The following is an 8,957-nucleotide window of genomic DNA, read 5'->3' on the forward strand; positions in this document are numbered from 1 at the left end:
CTGGCATTGTATGTGCGTGGGGCTCCCTCCCCGAGCTCCCCCCAGATGGTGCGATCGCACGACTGCACTGTTAAAATAGAGCTCATATAGACAATTAGCCAATTACTCACTCTGTCATTGCACTTTCTTCTTGTAACTGAGATGCAAACTGGACTATGTCTTCTTTGGTAGCTTCATTCATTGCCAGCATTATTTAATGACACTTTTGTCAGCTTTGGGTCTGCCCAAAGATTTCTGAACGTAGCTTTATGAACCTAGAAAGGGCGCCCCGCCGAGTGAAAGCAGACTTTGAACCTACAGACTATACTGAAGACAATGAATTTCCCAAAGTCAGGGAAAGAAATCCAGAGCGTGGCTACCACAGGGCATGTGACTTAGCCCCTTATTGTCAGTAAGAGCGGGCTATGGAGAGAATAGCCGAGTAGCCAAAGTGGGGAAGTATGTGAACTCATAGACCACTTTGCTATAAATATTATAGAAAAAAATCTGTATCTATGATGTGCTGCTGGGACCATTTTGCAATGGGAAGGCTAGATGACTGGAGCAGCTGTCCTGTACCAGTGTCTCACCAAGTATCCTCTTTGACGGTGCCAAAATTAAGTCCCCTTTGCTTTGAGGGCTGTTTGTCTCAACTAGAATTTAGCTGTAGAGTACATCTGCGTACAGCCGTGTCGAGGCAGCCAGCAGGACTAATTTAGTGGAAACAGTGAGAGAGAGAGATTCTGTTTTGCTCCTGGCATTTTTCAGGGAAGAACAAAAACATGCCTACTGCCTAATGAAGGAAACKCCATCCTTCTACATATGTTTCTTTTAAAAGGACTGATGCTTTTATTATCCATAACTTTTGGCAGCAAGTGTCATTAACTTCTCTTATTCATCTCTTAAGTTCAGCTCCATACAGGTGCAAGGATGTCTCCTGAGCTGTCTTTAAATACTGAAAAAAAAGGGAAAAGAAAAAGAAAAGGAAAGAAAAAAAAGAAATCCCATCTGTTTCTTTCTGGAGGGTAGAGTTTCTACGAGATTTAACTTGTGGCTCCTTGAAGCTCTGTTAGCGGAAAGCGTGTGCACGCACGCACGCACACACACACACACACACACTCACCCCCAGCCTGGGGTGCGCGCAGCTGCTGCCGCCTTCCCCTTGACTGACAATTCCCTTTGCCAGACTGATGCATCCGATACGCCTCCGTGAGCCTGCAAGCGTCTGAACAAGTGCTTCCCACTGCGGAGGTGACAGGCAGAGTAGCGCAGGTGACGAGGYGGCCAGGTCAGGTAGCCCTGGCCCTCCTTCTTAGGACCTCTCAGACCTAATTAGCTGCCACTTGATTTATCAAGAGGGCATTCTGGCTTTGGAAACCTACATCTTTTTTGATTGCAAATAGGAGAGGAGGAAACTGTACCATGTGAAAAGATTGATTAAATACTAATTAACCTCTTTTCTTAGATAATGAAAGCACTTCAGTGAGCTGGATAAACATGATGCGCATCAGTTGCTCTCCTGGTGAAGCAAGGGTAATTGAGAAAGGAATATCCATTACTGGTGTTGTGACAGGAAAAGATTTCCTTTTAAAATGGCAAAGGACTGGTGCAGGATAGATTGTACTCAAATAGGAGGAAGAAAAAAGCCATATTCTTTTATTTCAGAATTTAAACTCTGTAGGTTTGGGTACTCACATTAGTGAATTACAGAAGCAACTTGTGCATTTTTATCTAGAGATAGTCAAGTAAAGAAAATAAAAATGCAAATCAAGCTATTAAGTCTTTGGAAGGAAGAATTGAGTCAGTTGCATATGGTTGCTGGTCTTTACTGGTAAGGTCCCTAGCTGTTTTAGGAACTTCGCAAAATAGTCTGTAAATATTGCCTACTTCCTGTGAATCCCAGATCCCAAACTGGAAAATTACAGGGGCAAAGATATACTTTTTCTGGTCTGTGTTATGATTTAAAGGGTCTCCCCTTAATGTCATCAGGCTATGTGTTATTCTTTATAAAACTACATTGTCAATGAGGAGGTTTTTCAAAAGTAAACACTTTTAAGAAGAACTTCAAATGAGAAAGGACTGCTCAGGGGAGTTAGTTCAGCTTTTACCTATTGCTAATGATTTGCATTCTTTCTGGTTCTGCATTTTAGACTGTCTTTTCAATATGTTATCCAGTATTAGACCAATAACCAATATTAGAAAATAAGGTGAATAACTCCATGCACAGCTATTCGTATTCTTTCCTTTGCTTTTCAGCACCTACCTTTCTGTTTGGCCTCTTTTCTCTAAACAGAGGTGTTCTTTGAGGACCACTTAATCTTTCAGTCCTTACTGGACTGAACAACAAGGACAAACTACTGAGTCCTAGGGTGCCCAGTTCCCTCTCTCCTGACACCTTCAAAAGTGGGCTTACACCATCCTTTGCCTGGGATTTTGTGTTTGCATCTTTTATACTTGCAAATGCAGTGTCTTCTCGGTTTTCATCTCAGTTGAAACCTGCAGACGGGAAAAACACGATGGTCTGCCAGGTTTGCATTGGCCTACAGATGCCATGCTGCCACAGCAGACAGTCCTACTGGAGTTACTAGCAGATAGGATTTTTATAAAGATTACTGACATCTGCCATACAGGGAGAAGTAGAATAAGTTGTTTGTTTGTAGAAATAAGTCCAATTATCTCCTATAGTTGGAACTTAATCCATTATTTGTGCAACAAACCATTATGGTTGGTAATCGCCTTGGATTGCCATTAGACAGCTTTAAATGCTTTCCTAGAAGGCAATGTTGTGAAATCTTCAGGGAAAAAAAAAGATTATCCTGGAATGTACAGAATGTAATAATCCAAGAAAGAGATAGTGAAGTCCTGAGGACTCTACCAAATCCTTGTTTGGGAAATAGAGGCATCAGTCCCCTCACACGCTTAAGTTCCTAACTGAGAACATCTCACAGGCGTGACCTGAAGCCTGGAGAGGAGGCTGTGTTACGACAGAGACTGGTCTTTCTCTAATGCATAGAGAATACTCTGGATGGAAACTGAGGGAGCAGAGGACTGAACAGTGCAACTAAACAGATAAGCTCAMAGCACAGATGTTAGCGAGATAGTTTGAGGGTTTTCTTTATGGTTAAAGTATTAGAAACCCTGCTACCCTGAACTCGACAGAAATACTTCCATTGAYGCAGTCTATGCAAGACCATGTTTATGGTATATGAGCCCCACCAGACTTTTACTCACTATTTTATAAGGAATAAGGCTAATCTCTTCTCTGAAAGTCTGATGCCTCTGCAAGCTTTTACTTTAGGTAAAAGTATGCAGTTTTACTGTGTATTAAGTATGCAAATGCTACATTTAAAACTTGCATACTCAAACCCACAAGGGGATGTATTGTAAGTAGAGACTAACTGTTATATTAGGGGAAAGAAGAAGGGGGAGAATCAGAGAGGAATCTGCCCTTATATTAGAGTCGAGGCGACTGGAAGAGTTGGGGTTAGGGAGCAGAGGGACAGCTCCTCTTCTTAGCCTAAACGTTCAGTCTGCGTGCTCCGTCCTACCTACCTAATGCCCAAGTCTTACTGAAAGTCAATGAGTCAAGCAAATGGCGTAGCAAGTTGAGTGAGGACCRTGTTTTATACTTTGCAAAGCAGTATGCATGAAAGGCAGAAAAGGAYGGCTGGGGCATGGCTCCGGCCTCTGCGCTGCTCCGTCCCTGCAGCTCACTTTTCTGTAGGACCTCGGCCAAGTCACTCTGCATCTCTGCCATAGCCTCTGTAGCATGTTTTTTTTTTTTTCTTCCTCTTTGAGCCATCAGGTTTTCATAAGATTTTCAAACAACGAGATGGGGGTACTGACGGGTGTTACTGCAGAGGCAGTCAAATAGAGGCAGAAGACTAAAACCTGGGTAATAAGTAGCGCTATGCCATCAACATTTCCACACTGACATAGAGCAGTAAAGTATCAGAAGCTGAAAATACTTTATGGGGCATTTTGACATCTCCGTCCTGCAGTGCTTATGTATTATACTGGATGAGTAGTAAAACTGCTTAGTCCTTAGTAACGGTGTTCCTCTGGATGATTTCTTTCAATTGCATATACCACCAATGAAAAAGCTCCTGATGCTGAAAATTAGAAGTCACCTGCTTCTGTTCTGATAATCTCTGCCTACTATACAAATCAGTCTTAATGGAGCACTCGAGCACCAGAGATCTATAATTATAATATTAAGTTTCATGTGCTCAGAGGTAGTAATGCAGACTGTACTTTACAGATAATGTACAGAGCAAAATCCAAATCTACAACAGATTGACATTCAGTAATAAAAATCCTTCTCAAGATGTTCTTGTTAATAGCTAAAAAACATTGAAAGCCTTGTTTGAGACTAGGCCAAGCAGTGAAGGTGTTAAGCAATGTACCAGTTGGCACCACATGGCATTGAAATCATGGGAAATATTGAACTTGGTATCTCAAACTTGTACAGAATTTTAGATTCACAGATACACTTTCGTAAAGGTGAAGTATAGAAAGTGATTTTTTTAGAGTGGGCTACAAGATAATATCCCTTAAATAATGATTGCTTAAATCATCAAAATAGTGATCAATTGAACAAGAGATGTTTATGTAGAAATTCTCCTAAAGGATGTTGAAAATTTTGTTACCATTACTTTCATTCAAGAAGCATACAAAATTCAGATTTTTTYCCTTTTGTAACATTTTCCACTGACAAAAAGAGATATGTTTTTCATGATGTCATATATACCTTGAAAACATAGAAGCAATTTCATACTGTCTTCTTAGTCCAGTCAGTGAAGTCTTTCCTGTTTCTTTTTCCGTTCTGCATACATCTCTTTTCAGTTTCAGAAGAAGCATAGGATTCAGGAAGGCATTATTAAAGTTAATTAAAAGCTGAACAAGGTTTGAGGAGAAAGTGCCGTATTTGCGTGTACAAAAGGCAGGCACACTAGTAAGCAATGTGCTCAGAAGAGACTCTGTTTCGGTTATTTCCAGTGGCAAAGATCATCTTAAAGGACTGGCTTGCAGTACCTTTTTGCATCAAACTATGTTTTTGCAGGTGAATTTGTTCCATCGTAGCCATGCTCATGCTTCTGAGTAATTCCTGACAGGGCTAGAAAAAGGGGTTTTTTTTTGTCCTTCCTTTCCTTTTGCACAGCTTTAGTTAAAAAAAAGAGCACAGCTTATCCTCATCTGCATCTATGCACCTATCTACAGGGCCATCTCAGACTTTCTYACGTAACCTGAGGGAATTAAATGTGACTTAAGGACTAGCAGAACCTCCTGGCAGAAGGTCCCTATGTGTGCATTCCCCAGCGGTGATTATTTTGGTCCAGCAAGGATGGGGGATTACCAACACTGTGAGCAGACATACAAAAAAATACATATACGTATATGCATTGTGGTGCCAAGGTTCAAATTYGACCTGTTTTAGTGACTCTGAGGCCAGATCCTGCCCTTACTGAAGTCACTAAGGATCTTCCCACTGGTTTCAGTGAGACTGAGATCAGTGTCCGTTTATGGAAAGATTTTACCAAGTAAGTAGTGTTTTTTTGCCAGGGATTTGTCAAGAATTTCATCAGTCCTAACATTTAATTCAGTTAATTTATTTCCCTTCTTATTTGTGCAAAGAGATGATTTTACAGTTGCCTGTTGCCTGTCTGTAATCAGGGGAAGTCTGTTCCAGTTCCTTGCCRAATCACAAAACTATCTTTTTTTTTYGTAAAAATAAATACAAAACCCACTGTTGTAAACCAGGGCGCAGTTCAGTGTTGCAGTCTCTGAACATAGGCATTCCATCTGTCCCAGCGGCAGATTTGTTCAACTATGTCTGAATCCATCACTGCTTGGGGGAAAAAGTGTTCTCCGACTCATGTTAATGTATGAATCTAATTGTATCCTCGCGCAGTATGCAGCTTTCATTACCCATTAGGAACATTAACATCATAAACTGAGTCCTGGTAGATGTATGGTCTTTATATACTGCATAGTGTCCACAGATCTCTGCTCACAGTTAAGAGAATACAAAAGAATAGAGGATATTTTGAAGTTTTGTGGAGTTTTTTTTTTACTTTGAGATTGAAGTCCAGTGTCTTGGGACCCAGTGACTTTAGATGACCTTCCGTCTCCACGGACTGTACTAAATTTCAGCCCCTGGAGGCTACTCCATACAAAACCTCCTGGCTTTCAAGGGCAGGTGCAAGCAAAGCTTCACTGCGTCACAGATCAAGACCTGTTACTGCCAGAATTAGATTTCACGAATCTCTTTTATTTAACAGGACATCATTAAGGAACTGGCTTATACTGGTTGCTGATGTCKAATTAATATAAGCATAATGCTTCAATTAAGATTTCCAAGCAATAGCATTTCCTTTTTTTTTATTTATACTGACTGAGGGAGATGGATGTGTGTGAGTATGTGTGTGCACATGCAGAATATGTTGAAGACATAWTATAAAGATTTCAAACTCAGACACTCAAAAATGAGAAAATACCAACACTGAAGTGTCTGTGCAGCCTGAATTCAGCTCATCTGCTTGTATGTTTTGTGGTGATTGKATGATCCTGTGTAAAAGTTTTAGTAGTATCTCTGCCTTCCTCGTGACATAGGAGGGCTGACTTTCAGGTACAGAATTTGCCTGTGTTATGAACAGCTACTCAAAGTTTTGTCTGTGTTTACCCTGCGCCTTATTTTCTGCACAGTATTTGATCATGTCCTGAAGACTGAACTACTTCCTGGGCTTTTACARCCCTCCGGAGTGCCCTGAAAGCTCTGCTCGACGAAATCTTTCTGTTCACCAGTGAGGTGAAGGCGTGGTGGTGTTCTAATTTTATAGCTGGGAAACTGAGGCATGGAAAAATGCAAATAGATTAAATGCACTAATTTGAATGGGCTAATCTTGGGGTGTCCCATCTGAGAAGTTGTGGACTTGACTGTTTAGAGTACTTGTGCTTGTGCAACACTATATGTTCAAGCATCCGCCTCCTCTCCCTGCACACATGCATGGTTTATTTCCCTTGCGGCACAGATTTTTTGGGAGATGGCTGTAAGGACCCGGCTGAGCACTCTAGAGCTGTCAGAAGCCTGACTGGGATTAATTCTATATAAGCTGAGATGTACAGAAACTGCTGTGGTTAAAAACTGTCCAAAATGCAAGACAAAAACTAGTGCAGGCCAATATTTAGCATAATAAATGGTCAAACTTTCTCAGCCTTTGACTAAGGTATACCAAACTGGGAGCTTTTCCCAAAGATGTAAGTGACAGAAAATTGGTTCTTAGGGTGTTGTTCATTAACCCTGATAAGAAGGATTATGTGCATGTGTTTGTACTTCATTTCTTCAGGGGCTTCTTCATTGCTGGGGGTTGTGAGCACGTCCTGTGTTGGAAGCTTGATGTGGAGCCCTTACGGCTGTTTTTGCTTTTCCTGGATCTGTGCAACCCATGGTGCCATTGCTAGTGCACTGCCGAGTTCTGCTCAAAACGCCTTTCTAAGTTGCAGTTCACTTACATGTTATTTTCAGCATTATTTCGTCTGATTAGAATAAAATTCCTTATTTTTCTGCCATTAAGTGTATTTGTTCATCCACCATCCAGGGCCACTGAGTGCGTAAAGTAGTGTAAAAATGTGGCTCTGGGGCATCGCAGGCGATGAGCCAGGCTAGCCTGGGTGCCAGCACCCCTGTCCTGTGACAGGATGGCATCCAGCAGGCCTCAAGTGGTGGAAAAATTGAAAGCGGTCAGGCTGACTTTGGTCAGACTGCAGAGCCTGCTCCCGCACCCTTAACATTTTCCGTTCTTTCYGCTGCATGCAGTAACGCCAGAGTCTCCATTCTGGTCTCACTCCCCTTGTCTTCCTCCCTAAAATAAGGGGAAGATGATAAAACTGTGATGCTTTACAGGTGTTTGGCTGCCCAGTGTGATATGGGAGCAGTGAGAAGTCCTGGAGAGGGGGAGGATGGAGAGCAGAGGCCTTTCAGCAAGGTAGGATTTGGGGGTCAGAGGGTTCCCCAACACATCAAAGGTAGCGGGAAGGGCAGGGGCGGCTCTCGTCCCCGTAGCAGCTGTGGGAGGGCAGGACCGGCTGCGTGGGGCAGCCTCCAGCGACAGCAGGACCAGGCCCTGGGGGCCTCACCTGCAGCCTTTTGGGCAGGAGGGGGGCAGAGCGCTCCCACGTCCTGACCTGCGCGTGGAAGTGAACCGTCCGTTTTAACCAGCCACCCCGYGTTAGCGCGGCGCGCCGGCTGCCCCGGCAGCGAGGGCTGCACCGCTTCCCACGTCTGCAGGAGCGCGCTGGAAGGAGCTGCTGGACCTTCCCYGCGTGAAAAAACGCCACCAAAACCACCACTTGTTCGCAGCGCTGCCCGTGCTGGAGGGGTTGCACTGGAAAAAATAAGTAACTCAGGACTCCAAATCCCCCAACAGCTCCCAGCGCCTCTCATAAACTGGGGCAATGACAACCTTCAACCTGGGGCTCCGGGAAGCGCCGCTCCTCCCCCGGGGGTCTCCCAGCCCTTCCCTGCGCGGCTCGGTGGCAGCTGACGGGTGCAGGTAGGCGGCAGGAGCCCGCAGGAGCTTGCCGGGTGGCCCCGGGAGGACCCGCGCGGGCCTGCGCCAGCGTGAGAAGCGCCGGCTCGGCCGCGCTGCGCAGCGCCCCGGGGCTGAACCAACCCTTCCTTCCCCCGGGGCTCCTGCCGAGGAGCCAAAACCCAGCCTTAACAAACAGCGCGCCGGAGGCAGGGATAAAATTCAGTAAAAACGTTAAAAACTTTTATTTACAGGGTAACTTAAAGTACATTTTTTTTAAAAAAAGGAACCCATTTTGATAAGAGGCATAATAATAGAATAAAGCTCTTTATGTACAAAAATACAATTTTCATATGAATGAACATCTTGAATAAATTAAACCGCCACCCGGCCCGGTTGCTGAGCACCCCGCGCCTGCGCCCGCCCCAAAGCGGGGCCGCCGCGCCGCGG

The sequence above is a fragment of the Rhea americana genome, unplaced genomic scaffold (genome assembly GCF_003343005.1).
Source record: "Rhea americana isolate MKP2758 unplaced genomic scaffold, rheAme1 scaffold_37, whole genome shotgun sequence".
NCBI lineage: Eukaryota > Metazoa > Chordata > Aves > Rheiformes > Rheidae > Rhea > Rhea americana.